The 20017-nt window shown below is 43.5% G+C and overlaps 2 protein-coding genes and 1 pseudogene across 2 annotated transcripts in view; 1 reads left to right on the top strand and 2 right to left on the bottom strand.

Annotated features, from left to right (window-relative positions):
- The window catches only part of ZNF274 (zinc finger protein 274), a 115712-nt gene that overhangs the window by 59744 nt on the left and 35951 nt on the right, over nt 1–20017 (top strand). The window lies entirely within an intron of this gene.
- ZNF329 (zinc finger protein 329) overlaps nt 1–20017 on the bottom strand; it is a 323877-nt gene that overhangs the window by 16048 nt on the left and 287812 nt on the right. The gene's annotated exons all lie outside the window — the stretch shown is intronic.
- LOC136398259 (HAUS augmin-like complex subunit 2) lies at nt 2182–2893 on the bottom strand (annotated as a pseudogene).

The following is a 20017-nucleotide window of genomic DNA, read 5'->3' on the forward strand; positions in this document are numbered from 1 at the left end:
AGGAACATAGATCTGTTCCTGCACGTGCCCTGACCGGAGATCAAACTACCTAGCTCTGTGCTTTGGGATGATGCTCCAACCAACTGACCCATCCATCCAGTGCTACTAATGCTTTTTTTTTTTTTTTTTTTTTTTTTATGTGCCTTGACCACGGGCCTTCAGCAGACCAAGTAACCCCTTGCTTGAGCCAGCGACGTTGGGCTCAAGCTGGTGAGCTTTTTTGCTCAAACCAGATGAGCCCGCACTCAAGCTGGTGACCTTGGGGTCTCAAACCTGGGTCTTCCGCATCCCAGTCCGACACTCTATCCACTGCGCCACCGCCTGGTCAGGCAATGCTTTTAAAAAAAAATTTTTTTTTATTTACTAATTTTAAAAAGAGGGGTGGGGGATGAGCAGGAAGCATCAACTCACAGTAGTTGCTACTCCTATGTGCCCCAACTAGGTAAGCCCGGCGTTTTGAACCAGATACCTAAGTATTATGTTTAGGTTCAGAGCCCCCCATATTTTGGGGGGGGATTTTTCTGAAGTGAAAAGTGGGGAGATATACATACAGACTCCCGCAAGCACCCAACCGGAATCCACCCAGCAAGCCCACTAAGGGGTGATGCTCTGCCCATCTGGGGCGTTGCTTCGTCCCAACCAGAGCCATTCTAGCACCTGAGGCAGAGGCCATGGAGCCATCCTCAGCACCCGGGCAAACTTTGCTCCAATGGAGCCTTGGCTGTGGGAGGGGAAGAGAGAGAGAGACAGAGAGAAAGGAGAGGGAGAAGGTTGGAGAAACAGATGGGCACCTCTCCTGTGTGTCTTGACTGGCAATTGAACCTGGGACATCCACACCCCGGGCCAACACTCTACCATTGAGCAAACTGGCCAGGGCCTAAGTTCTTAAGTGAAAGGTTTATCTTCATCTACATGTTTGGAGGACACAACACTTGTATTCCTTGGGGAGGGAGGGGAGTGTTGTATGTGTGAGAAGACGGATATGGATGTCCAGGGGCCAGGGGTTTCTGTCCAAAGCGGTCCTACCCACCTCCCCAGAGGTGAGTGGTCCTGTGGGGGATGTGGGTCAGACCACGAGCAAGGGAGGCCCTTCCTGGGAAAGCAGGACCTGGAGGACGACCTCCCACTCCATCTGCCTCAGCTGAGATCTCCCTGGGCAGCTCTACCATCAGCACCGCCCCTAACGAAGGCCTAGGGTGCAGAACCTATTCCCACAGTTTGCGTTACCCTGGTCCGCAGTTCCCCCTAGAAACTGCAAGGGGAAATAACAGTGGGTTCTAAATGTCAAGGTCCTTTTTTTTTTTTAAGTTTCATCTATTCATTTTTTAGAGAGGAGAGAGAGAGAGAAGGGGGGAGGAGCATGAAGCATCAACTCCCACATGTGCCTTGACCAGGCAAGCCTGGGGCCTCGAACCAGTGACCTCAGCACAAGTCGATGCTCCATCTACTGTGACATCACAAGCCAGGCACTAAATGTCAAGGTTCTAAAAGGAGGCTCAGGAAGGATCTCAGGGCCACTGGGCTTTAAAGTGACTCCACAGGTGGAAGGAAAAGTCATCTGCGAGATTCAAACTTGTGCAACAGGTCAACAACAGTCTGCGACCCGTGGCAGTGTGATTCACTCTTCATTTTTTATTTTTATTTATTTTTAATTTTTTTATTTATTCATTTTAGAAAGGAGATAGAGAAAGACAGAAAGAGAGAATGGGGAGAGGAGCAAGAAGCATCAACTCCCATATGTGCCTTCACCAGGCAAGCCCAGGGTTTCGAACCACTGCGCAACCACAAGTCAGACTGAATTTTTTTTAACACGAGTTTTATTAAAAGGTGGAATAAAAATATATGAACAATAAAGAGAAATTTAGTTTGGACTTAATGAATTTGGAATCTTAGTACTTCAATATAGAGATGGTTCTTTCAGTATTTTAACAGCAAAGCCTATAAATACCCAAGTTACCATTGATGAGAAATGGACTTCACATGATTATACAAAATTAGCCAAACATAATCAGTTGAATGGCCTGATCTGTGGTGGCAGAGTGGATAATGCATCAACCTGGAACTCTGAGCTCGGTGGTTCGAAACCCTGGGCTTGCCTGGTCAAGGCACAAATGGGAGCTGATGCTTCCTGCTCCTCCCCAACTCTTCTCTTTCTCCTCTCTAAACTGAATAAATAAAATCTTAAAAACAAAACAAAAACAGTTGAATCATTTGTCGATGAACGGTTTGGACATGAACTTTAGAAGAGCTAAAGGAGGCGATATAACATCCTGTTCATGAAGATAATTTTCTTCAACTAATATTTTGGGAATACAGAGGAAACTTCCTTTTTTGTTCTTGCCACTTGAGTATAGCCTTTGCCAATTCTTCGGTTTCAGTTACTAAAATATCTATCTTGGTTAAAACCTTGCTTATTTTCTTTCTATTTGCATCTAAATGAGAAATACTTTTAATTGTTTCAAGATGGGTCTTTTAATCTCTCAGCGAAAGTCACTGCCAACTCCAGCAAGTGTACAAAGTATCTGTGAGCACAGCTTCAATAGGCAGGTTTACCTGGCACGTGGGTTTCAACAGGCGTTGCCTGCGGGACCTCTTTTCTTTCAGCAATGCTCCCAAATAATTGTCTATACTTTGCTGACTATAACACTTTTGAGCCAAAAAAGGATGAACAACATCTGCTTTATCTTTTTCTAGTCTTTAGAAGTTCAATTTCCAGGTTGTTCTGGTAGATTGCAGCTTGAATATTTGTGACCCGATGTAACCTGGAGAAGTTCACAAAGTAAGAAACTGATTGCTCAGATATATTTAACATCTCCTCAGGGACTATCTCTGAAGTTACAAAATGTCCCAGCGTTGGTGCAACCACAGAGCTGCAAGGGTTTGCTGAAAACATAGCTCATGATTTATCCTTTGAAGCTATACGTGGAGCACCAGCTATGGCCTAAAGGGAGCAGTAGAGGACTATTTATCCAGTGACTGAAATTCGGACTATACTAGGTATTCCTATCAGAGTTTTGTTTTGTTTTGTTTAATTTGTGTGTGTGTGTGTGTGTGTGTGTGTGTGTGTGTGTGTGTGTGTGACAGACAGAGGGACAGATAGGAACAGACAGGAAGGGAGAAGGATGAGAAACATTAATTCTTAATTGCGGCTCCTTAGTTGTTCATTGATTGCTTTCTCATATGTGCCTTGATCACCACCACTACTTGGGCCATTGATTGAATCTTGTATGTGCCCTGACACTGGTGCAGATGTGGGTATCTGACTTTAGTTAGGACACTCACGGCCCTCCCCCAGGATGCTGTAGTTAGGGACATGGAAACTGGCAAACAGATGCTAGGATCCATTAACGATATTGCTAGCTCTATTTGTGAGCTATTCAAAAAATATGTAGACAAAGCTTCGATGCTATAGTTTTCTGACTCCGAGTTTAAAACAACAAACGTTTGATAGCCTTACAGTTTCTGTGAGTCATGAAACCTGTCTCAGAGATTGTGAGACAGTCTCCCCTAGGTACCTCAGTGCACTCCATGTGGTCTCCGAGTAGTCATTGTCTCTGCGACAGTCTGTATTTGTGCCCTATGGTTGCTGAAACAAATTACCACAGACTTAGTGGCTAAAACCAACACAAATGTATTATTTTACAGTTCTGGAGAGTCACAAGTCTAAAATAGGCTAATGTTCTTCTTTGGGCTCTAGGAGAGGAGAATCCATTTCCCTGCCTTTTCTAGCTTCTAGGGCAGTGATGAGCAATCTTTTGAGCTTGGTGTGTCAAAATTAGCCAAAAAACAGAGCATAACTCGGGTGGTGTGTCACTTCAAGAAAAAAACCCCATAATTTCATGGTATTTATAGTTGAAATAACAAAAATTTATAATTGTAATATATAACTGTATTTAATAAACCAAAAACTAATTATTTAACTTACCTGCTTAGTGACTTCTTTGTTCATCTGTCAGTTGCTTTTTTTGTTGGTCTTGATATTATTTAACTTGTGTGGGGTGCCATGAACTAAGATAAGTGAAGTGGGGGGGGGGAATTCTTTAACTAACCTGCCTATTAGTGACTTTAAAAAAATTTTTTTTTATTTATTCATTTTAGAGAGGAGAGGGAGAGACAGAGAGAGAGAGAGAGAGAGGAGAGAGACAGAGAGAGAGAAGGGGGGAGGAGCTGGAAGCATCAACTCCCATATGTGCCTTGACCAGGCAAGCCCAGGGTTTCGAACTGGCGACTTCAGCATTTCCAGGTCGACGCTTTATCCACTGCGCCACCACAGATCAGGCCCTACTAGTGACTTTTGTTGCTGAATTTCATTGGCTAAATCTTCAATTGAAGGTTGGTATGTTGTACACTTCAAGCCCAAGCAAGCGCTACTAACTTCATCTGTCAATGTTTTTTTTTGTTGGTTTTGATATTATTTAACGCTGAGAATAAGGTCTCACAAAAGTACGTAGAGGGGAAAATTGTGAGTAAAGCCATTGCTATATTTTTCAGGGTGCTAAAAGTGTCTGGTAATCAGTTCCAGGCACTCCAAATTTCCTGTTCACAGTGGCACTCCTCTTGATTTTCCAAGCGGCACCTTTCCAGATTCTAAAGTTTTGACCTCAAGTCGACAAACACCTGAGCCCAGATGCTGGCTTGAAATTCTGCAAGTTGCATCTTATGTAAATTAAGATGGCTGCCGCTATTTCTAATAGTGGGAAACGGCATCCATAGCACAGGCCCTCACCTCTTCCAGCCTCCCCCTCACTTATCTCAGTAATGATGGTCAATTAGAAATCCATGACACCCCAGAACAGTAGATTGGTTGATGGTTGCTGTGCTTATGTGGTTGCTGGTAATGGTGATCATAGGGCCCCCAGAGATGCGTCCCTGCTAGGCTGGCCGGAAGTGAGGTCATAGGTCCCATAACGGCCTAACCGGAAGTCCCAGAACTAGATGCTCTGGGCTAGAGTTCTGTTGTTTTGGCCTACAGACCTCTGGCATAGAGTGTTTACACTACAGCAAATGTTTTATCCTCGGCTACTGCACCTCGCCATGCAGGAGCTGAGGATGAAACGTTCTTCTTGGCATGCAGCCCTATACTTCTCTGGTGTGTAGCCATGTGTCATTAAAAATGCCTATGCATGTCAGTGCTGACACGCGTGTCATAGGTTCGCCATCACTATTCTAGGAGCCACTCACTTTGCTTGGTTCATGACCGTGAATCACTCCAACCTCTGATTCCATCATCAAAACATCTTCTCTGATTGTGAATCTTCTACATTCCTCTCCCACTTTTATGGACTCTTGTGATGACCTTAGACCCACCCAGATAATCCAGGATACCCTCTCTATCTCAAAATCCTTACCTTAATCATTTATGCAAAGTCCCTTTAGCCATGCAAGGTCAATTTTCTCAGACTCTGATGATTGGTATGTGAATATCTTTGGGAGCCCAGTACTGAGCCCACAACACAATCTGAACAGGTCCACTTTAATCTGACCTCTCCAGCATGAGAAAGAGCCAGCATACAATGAGCTAGGAAAGAGCAGTTGGCAGAAAGAGAAGTACCTCCAAAGGATCTCAGGTGGAGAGAATATGGTACTGTCAAGAAACTGAAGATGAGCCTGACCTGTGGTGGCGCAGTGGATGAAGTGTCAACCTGGAAACGCTGAGGGCGCCGGTTTGAAACCCTGGGCTTGCCTGGTCGAGGCACATGTGGGAGTTGATGCTTTCTGCTCCTCCCCCCTTCTCTCTCTCTCTCTCCCCTCTCTATAATGAATAAGTAAAATCTTTATAAAAATGTTATTTAAAAAAAAAAAAAAAAAAGAAACTGAAGATGAGAGGACTTTGGGAGGGGGTGGGTGAAAAAGGTAAAGGATTACGAAGTACAAATTGTCAGTTACAAAAATAGTCACAGGCCCCTGGCTGGTTAGCTCAGTTGGTTAAGAGCATCATCCAAAAATAACAAGGCCTGACCAGGCGGTGGTGCAGTGGATAGAGCATCGGACTGGGATGCGGAGGACACAGGTTCAAGACCCCAAGGTCTCCAACTTGAGAGCAGGCTCATTTGGCTTAAGCAAAAAGCTCACCAGCTTGGACCCAAGGTCGCTGGCTCGAGCAAGGAGTTACTCGGTCTGCTGAAGGCCCGCGGTCAAGGCACATATGAGAAAGCAATCAATGAAAAACTAAGGTGTCACAACGAAAAACTAATGATTGATGCTTCTCATCTCTCTCTGTTCCTTCCTGTCTGTCTCTGTCTATCCTTCTCTCTGACTCTTTCTCTGTCCCTGTAAAAAGCAAAACAAAACAAACAAAAACAACAAAGTTGCTAGTCTGATCCCTGGTTAGGGTACACATGGGAAAGAACCAAAAAAAATGCATGACTGAGTGAAACAACAAATGTTTCCCTTCTCCCGCCCCTCTCTCTCCCTTCCTCTCTCTATCTTTCTAGAAATTAATAAAAATTAAGCCCTGGACAGATAACTCGGTTTGTTGCAGTGTTATTCTGGAGTACAGAGGTTGCCGGTTCGATTCTCCAGTCAGGGCAGCTGAATGTTCCTGTCTTTCTCTCTCCTTTTCACAAACAAACAAACAAAAACAGTCCTGGGTTGTAAAATACAACACAGGGCATATAGCCAATAATATTGTAATAGCTATGTATAACATCAAGTGGGTACTAGACATCACTTTGTAAGGTAAGGTATATAAATATCAAACACTGTCTTGTACACCTGAAACTAATATAATATTGCATGTCAACTGCAATTATTTATTTATTTTTACCAATAGGAAGGGAGAGAGATGAGAAATATCAACTGATAGTTACGTCACTTTAGTTGTTCCTTGATTGCTTCTCATACATGCCTTGACTGGGGGGTGGAATGGGGTTCAAGGCAAGCCAGTGACCCCTTATTCAAGCCAACTACCTTAGGCTCAAGCCAGCAACCTTGGGATCATGTTGATGACCCCATATTCAAACTGGTGACCCTCTGTTCAAGCCAGTGGTTTTGCACTCAAGATGAGCCCAAACTCAAGCTGGCAACCTTAAGGTTTTGAACCTGAAACCTCAGCAACCCAGGTTGATGCTCTATCCACTGCACAACCACTGGTCAGACCAACTGCAATTTTTTTTTTTTTTGTATTTTTCTGAAGCTGGAAACGGGGAGAGACAGTCAGACAGACTCCCGCATGCGCCCAACCGGGATCCACCCAGCACGCCCACCAGGGGGCGATGCTCTGCCCACCAGGGGGCGATGCTCTGCCCCTCCGGGGCATCACTCTGTTGCGACCAGAGCCACTCTAGCACCTGGGGCAGAGGCCAAGGAGCCATCCCCAGCGCCCGGGCCATCTTTGCTCCAGTGGAGCCTTGCTGTGGGAGGGGAAGAGAGAGACAGAGATGAAGGAGAGGGGGAGGGGTGGAGAAGCAGATGGGCACCTCTCCTGTGTGCCCTGGCCGGGAATCGAACCCGGGACTCCCGCATGCCAGGCCGACACTCCACCACTGAGCCAACCAGCCAGGGCCTGCAATTATTTTTTAAAAAGAAGAAACTGGTGACAGGCAATGAGGTGGATGAGTGATGGGTAAGGAGAGAGAGAAGGGCAAGGCTCAGATGCACTAGGTCTTGTGGGCCTGTATGACTAGTAGCCATGGCCACCATCACAGCTGCCCGGCCCGTGCAGGTTTGCATTTGATTCAGACAGATGGTAATGAAACAATGGAGCCAAGAACTGGTGGACCATTACCTTTAATCCTAGCTCGCACCTGGCGAGAAATACACACAGTGGGAAAACACTTCCCTTTCCATTCAGGGCTCCCAAAGCCACCGACTCATCTGAGTATCCCTAGAATCAAAGGTTTCTACCTCACCAGCCTTAGTCACTTCTGTTCCCCATCTCCTTCTCTCTGCACAAACTGGCTCCTAACTTCTGTACTCCGCCATCTTGGCTGCTTCTCCTATGCAATGCTAATTTGAGGAACTGAGAGAGAGAGAGAGCCCCTGTTTTTCCTTATTTTATAGTGCAGAAATCAAAACCTTTCAGCCAATATACAAATAAGGAAGTCTCTGATACAAAGTCAATTATCTGAGGCATAAATGGGATTCTTCATAAGAGTGCACCACCCCACATCATGCAACAGTCAAGGGCGTGGGGAAAAGCCCAGTGTTGAGAAAATTTTAGTATTAAAAGGGTGGGAAAGGCTTAGTATTAAAACTAAGCCTTAGGGTATAAGGACCCTACCTGCTTATAGCCTGTCCCCCACACGCAATGCAAACTATAAGTGAGCAAACATATACATCATATTTGCAAACTTATTTGACCCACAGGGCCTTAATTAGGAGTTTAGGCTTCATTCTGAGAGCAGTTACCCTGGAGAGTGATATGATCTGATTTACATCAGTAGATGCTTACTGCCTGCTGTGTGGGACAAATCTCTGGCAGAAGCTTTGGAAATATGGAAGTTGGAAGTTAATATTCTTGACTTGGAAGTCATCCACATAGCAGTAAATAGTGAAGTGAAGTGTTGAGGGATGCAAGTGACCTCGGACAATCAGTCAACAAATAATCACGGTTCTCTTATGCCAGATGCTAGGAATAAAGGAATAAACAAAGAAACATGTATGTAGCCATCAGTAAGTGGAGGTTGATATTATACACACACACACACACACACACACACACACACACACACACACACAAACAGTAGTCCTGGCTAGTTGGCTCAGTGGTAGAATGTCGGCCTGGTGTATGGAAGTTCTGAGTTCAATTCCTGGCCAGGGCACACAGGAGAAGCAATCATCTGCTTTTCCACCCCTCCCCTTCTCACTTCTCTCTCTCTCTCTCTCTCTCTCTCTCTCTCTCTCTCGTCCCGCAGCCATGGCTTGATTGGAGCAGGTTGGCCCTGGGCACTGAGGATGGTTCCATTGTCTATACTTCAGTTGTGATCCTGGTCGAAGATGGGCAGAGTATACACCCTAGTGGGCTTTCTGGGTGGATCCTGGTCAGGGTGCATGTGGGAGTCTGTCTCTGCCTCAATTCCTCTCATTGAATTAAAAAAAAATACTAAGAGCAATGTGAAACTATCGGCTGAGTTTCTCAGCAGGAAAATGGCATGCTCTGGTTTATATTACTAAAGGATTGCTCTGGGTGAGTGTTCAGACAGGGTGTTAACAGAATAAATGACAGTGAAAGTAGTGCAATGACTCCAAGTAGGATGTGGCAACAGAAACAAAAAAGGAAATTGACTGGCGTGCTCTCCCTCTATGGAGCATTTCTGTGCCTTTCCCTTCCCTCTCTTCTTTTCCACAAAACTCATTATCTTTATCTTTCTCTCAACGAAGCTCCAGAAACCCTACTTTTGCTTCTGTAACTTATTTCCTGAGCATACTCAGCACTGCTGGCTTACTTCTACTACCTCCGTAACTTCCTAATTAAATTTTCTTTTAAATTTGGGGGGGGGGGTGGAAGAAACTGATTCCATGTACAGTGTGTCCGTAAAATCATGGTGCACTTTTGACCGGTCACAGGAAAGCAACAAAAGACGATAGAAATGTGAAATCTGCACCAAATAAAAGGAAAACCCTCCTGGTTTCTGTAGGATGATGTGGCAGCATGTATGCATGCGCAGATGACGTAACACCGTGTATACAGTGGAGCAGCCCACGGCTATGCCAGTCGAGATGTGGATGGTACAGAGGAAAGTTCAGTGTGTTCTGTGTCTCACTAAATTAGAATCTGTGACCAAAGTGCAACGTGAATATCGGCGCATTTATAACGAAGTGCCACCACATAGGAATTACATTACTCGGTGGGATAAGCAGTTGAAAGAAACCGGCAGTTTGGTGGAGAAACCCCATTCTGGTAGGCCATCAGTCAGTGAAGAGTCTGTAGAGCAGCGGTTCTCAACCTGTGGTTCGCGACCCCGGCGGGGGTCGCGAACCACAGGTTGAGAACCGCTGCTGTAGAGGCTATACGGGATAGCTACCTAAAGAGCCTTAAAAAATCTGTGCATGAGCCCACATCAAACTGCACTGAATAGGTATGAAACTGGGAGAGTTTTCCTTTTATTTGGTGCAGATTTCACATTTCTATCGTCTTTTGTTGCTTTCCTGTGACCGGTCAAAAGTGCACCATGACTTTATGAACACACTGTATATTTAAGGTGGACTCAAAAAAAGTTTAAAGATTTTATCAGTTTTAGAGAGGGGAGAGAAAGAGAAGGGGGGAGGAGCATGAAGCATCAACTCCCATATGTGCCTTGACCAGGCAAGCCCAGGGTTTTGAATTGGTGACCTCAGCATTCCAAGTCGATGCCCTTATCCAGTGTGCCACCACAGGTCAGAGTCTTATGGATTTAGAGAGATAGAGGGAAAGAGAGAGGGAGAGATGCACTCCTTTGTTGTTTCATTTAGTTGTGCATTTACTGGTTGCTTCCCGTGTGTGCCCTGACCGGATATTGAGCCCGCAATTTTGACCTTTCAGGCTGATGCATTAACGAACTGAGCTAACTGGCCAGGGAAGTATTCAGTTTTCACAAGTTGTGGTTGTAGAATGAGCAGAGATGCCCAGGAGGCAGTTGAATCTGTCAACTACTCAGAAAGGAATCTGGGTTGAAGCTCTTCAACTACAATTCATTAATATTCAGATGGCGTGTGAATCCAGTGCAATGAAACAGATCACAGTGGCAGGAGAGAGGAGGGTTCAGAACCAGATCCTAAAGAATTGGGGGGGGGAGAATTGGGGGGTGTCCAGAAGAGCATTTGGAAAAGGAGACTTCTGTTTACTGCTCAACTACTCATTGTAGGCAGACTTGAAAACAAATTCATGTACTTCAGGTTTGCTTCCTCACTTAACTTCTCCCCAAGAGTATTCTGTACATACTTAAAATTATAAGTTTTATTTCTTTTAGAACAATATGGTGTCCTAGAAATAGACTTATAAGCAATGGATGATATCCGTCCATATTTGGCCAAGGCCAGGAATGTGAAGAGGCCCTGACTGTTTGGATCAGTGACAGAGCATCGGCCCGGCGTATGGATGTTCCAGGTTTGATTCCCGGCCAGGGCACACAGGAGAAGCATCCATTTGCTTCTCCGCCCTTCCCCCTCTCCTTTCTCTCTATCTCTCTCTTCCCATCGCACAGCCAAGGCTTCATTGGAGCAAAGTTGGCCCAGGAACTGAGGACGGCTCTATGGCCTCCACCTCAGGCGCTAGAATGGCTCTTGTTGCAATGGAGTAACACCCCAGATGGGCAGAGCATCACCCCCTGGTGGACATGGCAGGTGGATCCCAATCGGATTTATGCAGGAGTCTGTCTCTCTGCCTCCCTGCTTCTCACTTCAGAAAAAAACAAAAACAAGAACAAAAACACAGCAGGAAGAGAACCAGGAGAGATGGTGGACTAGATGCCCTTGAGGAAATACTGATTCTGGACAGAGGCACCAAGATTAATACATTTAGGGGTAAAGTTAATTAGAACTCAATCCTTCTTCCACTATACAAAGACATCAGAGAAGTCATACTTGAGAAAGATCATGTAAGTGTAATGGGTGTAGAGAAGTCTGGACAGAGTTCAACCCTTTTAACTATGAGCAAATTCACTCAGGAGACAAACCTTACCAAGATGTTGAGTGTGGGACTGTCTTAGAGAAAGACTGCCTTTCAGTATGTTTCAGAACTCACAAAGGAGAAAAACCCTACAAACATAAAGGCACAAATTACCCCTTTCTCATTACAAGAGAACTTAACCTTAGGAGAAAATTTATATTTGGTGTGAATTCAGGAAATTATTTTACAGGATATACTGCTTTATATCTAAGAATCTGTAAAGGATTCCCTACACATTCCCTACAATGTGAAGCATTCAGGGAATGTTCTCAAGCTTTTGTGCTTCCATAGCCAATGTCACAGGATGCACCCTGGAGAGAAACATGTGGGTGCGCTCAATGTGGGAAAGGCATTAAACATAGCCCAGCACTTACAATGCTACATCTGAGAACTCATACTGGGAAAAACACTATACAGGTGGTAGGTAAGGAAGAGCTGCCAGGGGTGTTATCACTTTACTCAACAAAAGAGAATTCATACTAGAGAACACTATGAATAGGGTCAAAGTGGCAGGTTTTCAATGATGGCTTTCACCTTATTTGACACCAGTTAGCTCATATAGATTACAGAAATTCTTTGGACATATTATGGCAAAGTCGTTCGTTGAAATTCCATTTTATTTGATATCAGAAATAAACCATAAAGGAGGCAGAATCCATAAGTTATTTCTGATCCACAAGTTGGTACCTGAATGTAATAAGACATTGCACATAGAGTAAAGACAGTCTCCTTAATAAATGGTGTTGGAAAATTATACAGATACATATAAAAATTAAATTAGATTACCAACTTATACCATTCACAAAGACAAACTCAACATGGATAAGACTTAAATGTAAGTTGCAAAACCATAAAAATCTTGGAAGAAAACAGTCAGTAGACTTACAGATATCTCTAGTAGCAATATATTTACACAAGCAGTGAAATAAAAGACAAAATAAACAAATGGGATGATATTAAACCAAAAAGCTAAAAAAAAAAAAAAAAAAAAGCTTTTGCACAGCAAAAGACACCATTAACAAAATAAAAAGACATACTTACCTAGCAGGGGAGATACTATGATCACAAAATAAAAAGACAATTTATTGAATGACAGAATATATTTGCTGATACATCTGATAAAGGATTGATAACCAAAATTTATAAATAAGTTCTAAAACTCAGCACCAGGAAGGTAAACAACCCAGTTAAAAAATGGGCTAAGGACCCGATAGATGCTTCTCCAAAGAGGACAGATAGCCAAAAGGCATATAAAAAGTGCTGAATGACGCCTGACCAGGCGGTGGCACAGTGGATAGACCATCGGACTGGGATGCAGAGGACCCAGGTTCGAGACCCCGAGGTCGCCAGCTTGAGTGCGGGCTCATCTGGCTTGAGAAAAACCCACCATTTTAAACCCAAGGTCGCTGGCTCTAGCAAGGGGCTACTCGGTCTGCTTCATGAAGGCACGCGGTCAAGGCACATATGAGAGGGCAATCAATGAACAACTAAGGTGTTGCAACATGCAATGAAAAACTAATGATTGATGCTTCTCATCTCTCTCCATCCCTGTCTATCCCTCTCTCTGACTCACTCTCTGTCTCTGTAAAAAAATAAATATTAATTAATTAATTAAAAAGTGCCGAATGTCACTAATTATTAGATATATGCAAATTAAAACCCCAATGAGATACCACCTCACACCTACCAGAATGGCTTTCATTAACAAATCAACAAACAACCATTGGTAAGGCTGTGGAGAAAAGGGAACCCTCTGCATTGCTGGTGGGGAAAAAAAACTTGTGGAGCCAATGTGGAAAACAGAATGGCATTTCCTCAAAAAATTAAAAATGGAACTACCTTATGAACTATCTATCTCACAGACAGGAAGGGAGATGAGAAGTATCAATTCTTTTTCTTTTTTTTTTTTTTTTTGTATTTTTCTGAAGTTGGAAACAGGGAGGCAGTCAGACAGACTCCCACATGCGCCCGACTGGGATCCACCGGGCACGCCCACCAGGGGGCGATGCTCTGCCCATCTGGGGCATCACTCTGTTGCAACCAGAGCCATTCTAGCGCCTGAGGCAGAGGCCACAGAGCCATCCTCAGCGCCTGGGCCAACTTTGCTCCAATGGAGCCTTGGCTGCGGGAAAGGAAGAGAGAGACAGAGGAAGGAGAGGGGGAGGGGTGGAGAAGCAGATGGGCGATTCTCCTGTGTGCCCTGGCCGGGAATCGAACCCAGGACTCCTGCACGCCAAGCCGATGCTCTACCACTGAGCCAACTGGCCAGGGCCAAGAAGCATCAATTCTTCGTTGCAGCACCTTAGTTATTCATTAATTGCTTTCTCATATGTGCCTTGACCGGGGGCTACAGCAGAGCCAGTGACCCCTTACTCTAGCCAGCGACCTTTGGGCTTAAGCCAGCGAACATGGGGTCATGTCTATGAGCAACCATAGGGTCATCATGTTTATGATCCCATGCTCAAGACAGCAACCCCGTGCTGAAGCTCGTGAGCCTTGCTCAAACCGGATGAGCCCACACTCAAGCCGGCAACTTCAGGGTTTCAAACCTGGGTTTTCCACATCCTAGTCCAGTGCTCTATCCACTGTGCCACTGCCTGGTCAGGCAACAAAGAACATTTTTGAACCAGCAGTTTCTGGGATTATTTCTCCTTATGAAGAGTTCAAATCAAACTTGACTGTTCTTATGAAGAATGGCAGTCAACTCCTTCTGTCACATTTTGAGAAAACAAGGAAAGAGCAAAGTCCAAGGACCAGGATCCCAAAGGGCCCCTTGTAATCCTATTTGCTTTTGTATTGATCCTTGATTTGGGGTTTACAATTGACTCTCTCATCTTGGAACATGGGAAGCATGCTCGTTTAGGCAAGTTTACTTGTAGTTCTTCCCAAAAACTCTTTTCTTATAGGTCCCCTGCATTTCCCAGTATGAATCCCAGGCATTCTTTTATGATTTTACTGTGAAACTTCAACATACCTGTTAAGATTATAGTGATTCTGTGTGTATGTGACTGTATTAATTTCTGCATCATTCTTATTCTGCCTGGTTTATTGGAATCTCATTGATTTAAATTTTTTTCCAATTAGATTTGTGTTGTTAATAAATGCACTTTTATTTTGTGTGTGTGTGTGTGTGTGTGTGTGTGTGTGTGTGTGTGACAGAGACAGAGAGAAACAGAGAGAGGGACAGATAGGGACCGACAGCCAGGAAGGGAAAGAGATGAGAATCATCAATTCTTCGCTGTGGGTCCTTAGCTGTTCATTGATTGCTTTCTCATATGTGTCTTGACTGCAGGGCTATAGCAGACCGAGTGACCCCTTGCTCAAGCCAGCGACCTTGGGTTCAATCTGGTGAGCTTTGCTCAAACCAGATGAGCCCACGCTAAAGCATGTGACCTTGGGGTTTTGAACCTGGGTCCTCTGTATCCCAGTACAACGCTATATCCAATGTGCCACCACCTGGTCAGGCAATAAATGCATTTTTATATTTTCTGTTTCAATCATTACAGCAAGCACTTACATCTGTTTTATATCTTATTTGTAGTAGTAAGAACATCCAGAAATTTTTCAATTCATTGCTGAGGGCAGACATCCTCTTTTCATTTTGGATGTGTACATCCACCAATAAATACTGAATAGAGGCAAATAAACAAGAGAGACTCAAGAACAAAGGAGAGAGTAGAGTTTCATCAGAGAAGAAAATGTTGATTTCCTAAGGCTGGGAGAAATGTTGAAATGGGTAGCATTCAGACCAGCAGTAAACATGTGGCTGACTTGTCGTCTGTCTACATCATACTGGCTGAAGGAAAGAAACACTCCCAAACTGAGGACTGCAAGAGGGAAAGATGGAGCCCAGCCCTGGGTGACATCAATGAGCAGCTTTACCAGTACCAGGAACCATCTTTTAGTTCTATGCTGGAATGGTGTTTGTTGTTTAGATTAGTTGGATTTTCATTTACTTACAACCAAACACACACTATGGGATTCAGAGTGCAAAAGCATAAACTGGATTATTCCAAACCTGACTTACTCGTTTATTCAGTATTGGGTGGACTGCCCACATTCCTTTGAGACAGACCATTTTCTGGAAGCTGTTTGTGGTTTGCCTCTGCTCAGAGATGAGATTCTTCACCTCCCCCCCTATGCTACATCAAGTCTGGATTATCTACTCATTGACCTTTTATTGTTGATGTTGCAGAGAACAGGCAAAGAGTAACTGTGTAGGAGTAATAAATAGACCCAAGTGCCTATTTTCTGGGAAATAGTTATGATACAAGTAAAGCCTGAATAATTAATTCTTGCTTCTTCAACCTGAAGTTCTAAAGATCTGATGAGTTCTGAGAAATGTTGAGGGACTCATGCTTTAAAGACAGAAAGATATATTTCTCATTTTTTTTCTTTTTAAAAATAACTTTTAATTAAATGTTCCTCCTTACACGGAAAAATTTGAGATGCTCTGTGCGATGAAACAAGAAGAGATAATGGTGAGTGGTGATCAAATGGTAGGTTCAGGCTTTAGTCGCATGACAGGTGATTATGATTCAACTGAATGATACCAGCAAACATAGTGATTTGGTCAATATAAAGTTTTTGTCTGGTTTTTATTTTTATTTATTTTTTTTATTTTTATTTTTCAGAGACAGAGAGTCAGAGAGAGGGACAGACAGGGACAGAGAGAGATGAGAAGCATCAATCATCAGTTTTTCATTGCGACACCTTAGTTGTTCATTGATTGCTTTCTCATATGTGCCTTGACCTGGGGCCTTCAGCAGACTGAGTAACCCCTTGCTCGATCCAGCAACGTTGGGTCCAAGCTGGTGAGCTTTGCTCAAACCAGATGAACCCGCACTCAAGCTGGCGACCTCGGGTCTCGAACCTGGGTCCTCCGCATCCCAGTCCCATGCTCCATCCACTGTGCCACCGCCTGGTCAGGCTGTTGTTTTTTTTTTAAGTGAGAGGCAGGGTGGCAGAGAGACGGACTCTCGCATGCGCTCCGACCAGGACCACTCAGCAAGCCCTCTACCACGCAATGCTCTGCCCATCTGAGGCCACTGCTCTGTTGCTTGGCAACCAAGCTATTTTAGCGCCTGAGGTCAGGCCATGGAGCTATTCTCTGGGCCCAGGGCCAACTTGTTCAAACCAGTTTAGCCATGGCTGCAGGGAAAGAGAGAGAGAAAGAGAGAGAGAGAAGAGGGAGAGGTAGAGAAGCAGATGGTCGCTTCTTCTGTGTGCCCTGACCAGAAATTGAACCCAGAACTTCCACACACTGGGCCAATGCTCTACCGTAGAGCCAACTGTCCAGGGCCAGTCAATATACAGTTTTATATGTTATTCTTAGTCACATGTTGAAATTAAACAAATAGTGGAGTATTGATTAAAGAAAGCACATAAAGAATGTTAATATATTTGGACAATTTAGTATCTCAATAAACGTGTGTCTATGTGGATTACATTAAAAAAAGTACAAATAAAACTTTGCAATTGAATGAAACATTGATAGTCCATTCATTTAAATATATGATCCATAATGTCTTTGCTGCAATTCTAAATTCCAAATCCTTTTCTTTTTTAAAAAAGGTTTTATTAATTTTAGAGAGAGTAAAAAGAGAGATAGGTGGAGAGGTGGAGAGGAGAGGAAGGCATCAACTCTTAATTGCTTCTCATATATGCCTTGACCCTGGGCAAACCCAGTGCCTCGAACCAGTGACCTCAGCATTCCTGATCAATACTTTATCCACTGTGCCACCACAGATGAAGACCAAAAAGTTTTCGAATGAAGTTTCTTCTTTTATTTATTTATTTATTTATTCATTTTACACAGACAGGGAGAGAGAGAGAGGGATAGATAGGGACAGATAGACAGGAACGGAGAGAGATAAGAAGCATCAATCATTAGTTTTTCGTTGCGACACCTTAGTTGTTCATTGATTGCTTTCTCATATGTGCCTTGACCATGGGCCTTCAGCAGACTGAGTAACCTCTTGCTCAAGCCAGCGACCTTGGGTCCAAGCTGGTGAGCCTTGCTCAAATCAGATGAGCCTGAGCTCAAGCTGGCAACCTCAGGGTCTCGAACTGGGTCCTCTGCATCCCAGTCCCACACTCTATCCACTGTACTACCGCCTGGTCAGGCTCGTCTTATATTTTGTATCAGCAAAATTTACCTGAACTGACAAGTTTATCTACACTTTATCTTTCTCTAATCTAATGTGACTCTTCATATAATTTGCTACAGAGATACTCAAGTGTTTGATGGCCAGAGGCTGCTCAGACCTGTTGAGATGTACATCTGAAAGACATATGTACCTTACTGTCTTGATAAAAATCCAAGCACTTTTAAATTCCAAAGTACTTCTGGCTCTGAAAGTTTTTTTTTTGTTTTTTGTTTTTTCCATTGGCTCTGAAAGTTTTTGACAAGAGATTGGAGCCCTGTATGGAAACAGGATGCATAACATTTTCAATAACTTACGTGTCATAGTTAACATTTATTCAGAAATGCTACATAATCATATTATGGTAAATTAAATAGCATGCTTAATTTGTTAAATGAGAAAAAAGAACATGCAATTAATTTATTTTTGAAAAAGAAATAGGGAGAGCCTGACCTGTGGTGGCGCAGTGGATAAAGCGTTGACCTGGAACACTGAGGTCACCTGTTCAAAACCCTGGGCTTGCCCGGTTAAGGCACATATATACAAGAAGCAACTATGATTGATGCTTCCTGCTTTCTCTCTACTTTCTCTCTCTCTCCCCCAGATCAATAAATAAAATCTAAAAAGAAAAAGAAATAGGGAGAGAAGTATCAACTCATTGTTCTACTTAGTTGTGCCATTGACTGCTTCTCATATGTACCCTAACTGGGGGGTCAGCAAGTGCCCTCGGGGTCGAGCCCACACTGGGTCTCATTCTGGCAACCTTGGGGTCAAGCTGACACCTTTGGGATCAGGCTGAAGATCATGAACTTAAGCGGCAACCTTGGCAATGCTGTATCCACTGTGCCACTGGCCAGGGTCTATGCAATTAATTATTAAAAGTTGTACTAAAGTAGCTTTTGTAAATCAATCTTCAAAATATATTTATTTAAATCAACTTTTAGCATGACAAAACGGTGCCACGGTGTATAGAGCGTCAGACTGGGATGCAGAGGACCCAGGTTCGAGACCCCGAGGTCGCCAGCTTGAGCGCGGGCTCATCTGGTTTGAGCAAAGCTCTCCAGCTTGGACCCAAGGTCACTGGCTCAAGCAAGAGGTTACTCAGTCTGCTATAGCTCCATGGTCAAGGCACATATGAGAAAGCAATCAATGAACATCTAAGGTGTCGCAAGGAGAAAACTAATGATTGATGCTTCTTATCTCTCTCCGTTCCTGTCTGTCTATCCCTATCTATCCCTCTCTCTGACTCTCTGTCTCAGAAAAAAAAATCACCTTTTAACCTAAAATCATGTAAAAGAACTTCCAAGAGGGTTAGCTTCCTTAAGATGTTAAAGGCACCTGACCTGTGGTGGCATAGTATATACGTGTCGACCTGGAATGCTGAGCTCACTGGTTTGAAATCCTGGGTTTGCCTGTCAAAGCACATATGCTCCTTCCCCCTTTTCTCTCTCCTGTCTCTAAAAATGAATAAATAAAATCTAAAAAAATAATTACTTAATAGATGTTAAAGGCCTTCATCCAATTTGATAGTGAACCATTAGCAGCGTCCCCAGACATATCCAAAATAGGAACAACATGACTAATTAACATGGCTCTGCCCCAATGATGTATAACATCAGTTATTTTAAGACAAAATATGGAAAGTGAAAAAGCCAAACTATTTATGGAATGGGGATGGTGTTTTATCTCTAATAGCTAAAAAAATCCAATGAAATGATGTTAGATTAAAAGACATCTGCATTATCTGAGAAAATACTGATAAGCAAAAACCGACAGATGTACTGGCTAACTGCAATAAATAAGATGAACAATGCACAGCCTACAAGTGGACAATAGCCACAGCAGCCATAAAACATAATTAATCCTGAGGCCCTGGTTGGGTAGGTGAATTGGTTAGAGCCTCATCCCAATATGCCAAGTTTGTGGGTTCAATCCTTGGTCAGGGCACATGCAAGAGTCAACCAATGAATACAAATATAGATGGAACAACAAATCGATGTTTCTCTCTCTCTCTTTCTAAAATCAATAATCAATAAAAAACAAATTTAAAAAATAAGTCCTGAAACATAGTTAACAGGCAAGTGTACAAATGATCCAAAGGGAGGTTTAGGGCTGCTGAGACATGTGAGGAAACCCCATGTTAGAGATTACACCAGGTCCTCAGTCTGAGGAGCACAGCAGAGCTTAAAACACCGAGGAGGAGAGAGGACATAGAGCCTTAACCCTGCAACCTGAAGAAGATTGGAAAACACCAGATACTGTAGTCTGAAGAAGGCAAGAGAAT

The sequence above is a fragment of the Saccopteryx leptura genome, chromosome 3 (genome assembly GCF_036850995.1).
Source record: "Saccopteryx leptura isolate mSacLep1 chromosome 3, mSacLep1_pri_phased_curated, whole genome shotgun sequence".
Lineage (NCBI taxonomy): Eukaryota > Metazoa > Chordata > Mammalia > Chiroptera > Emballonuridae > Saccopteryx > Saccopteryx leptura.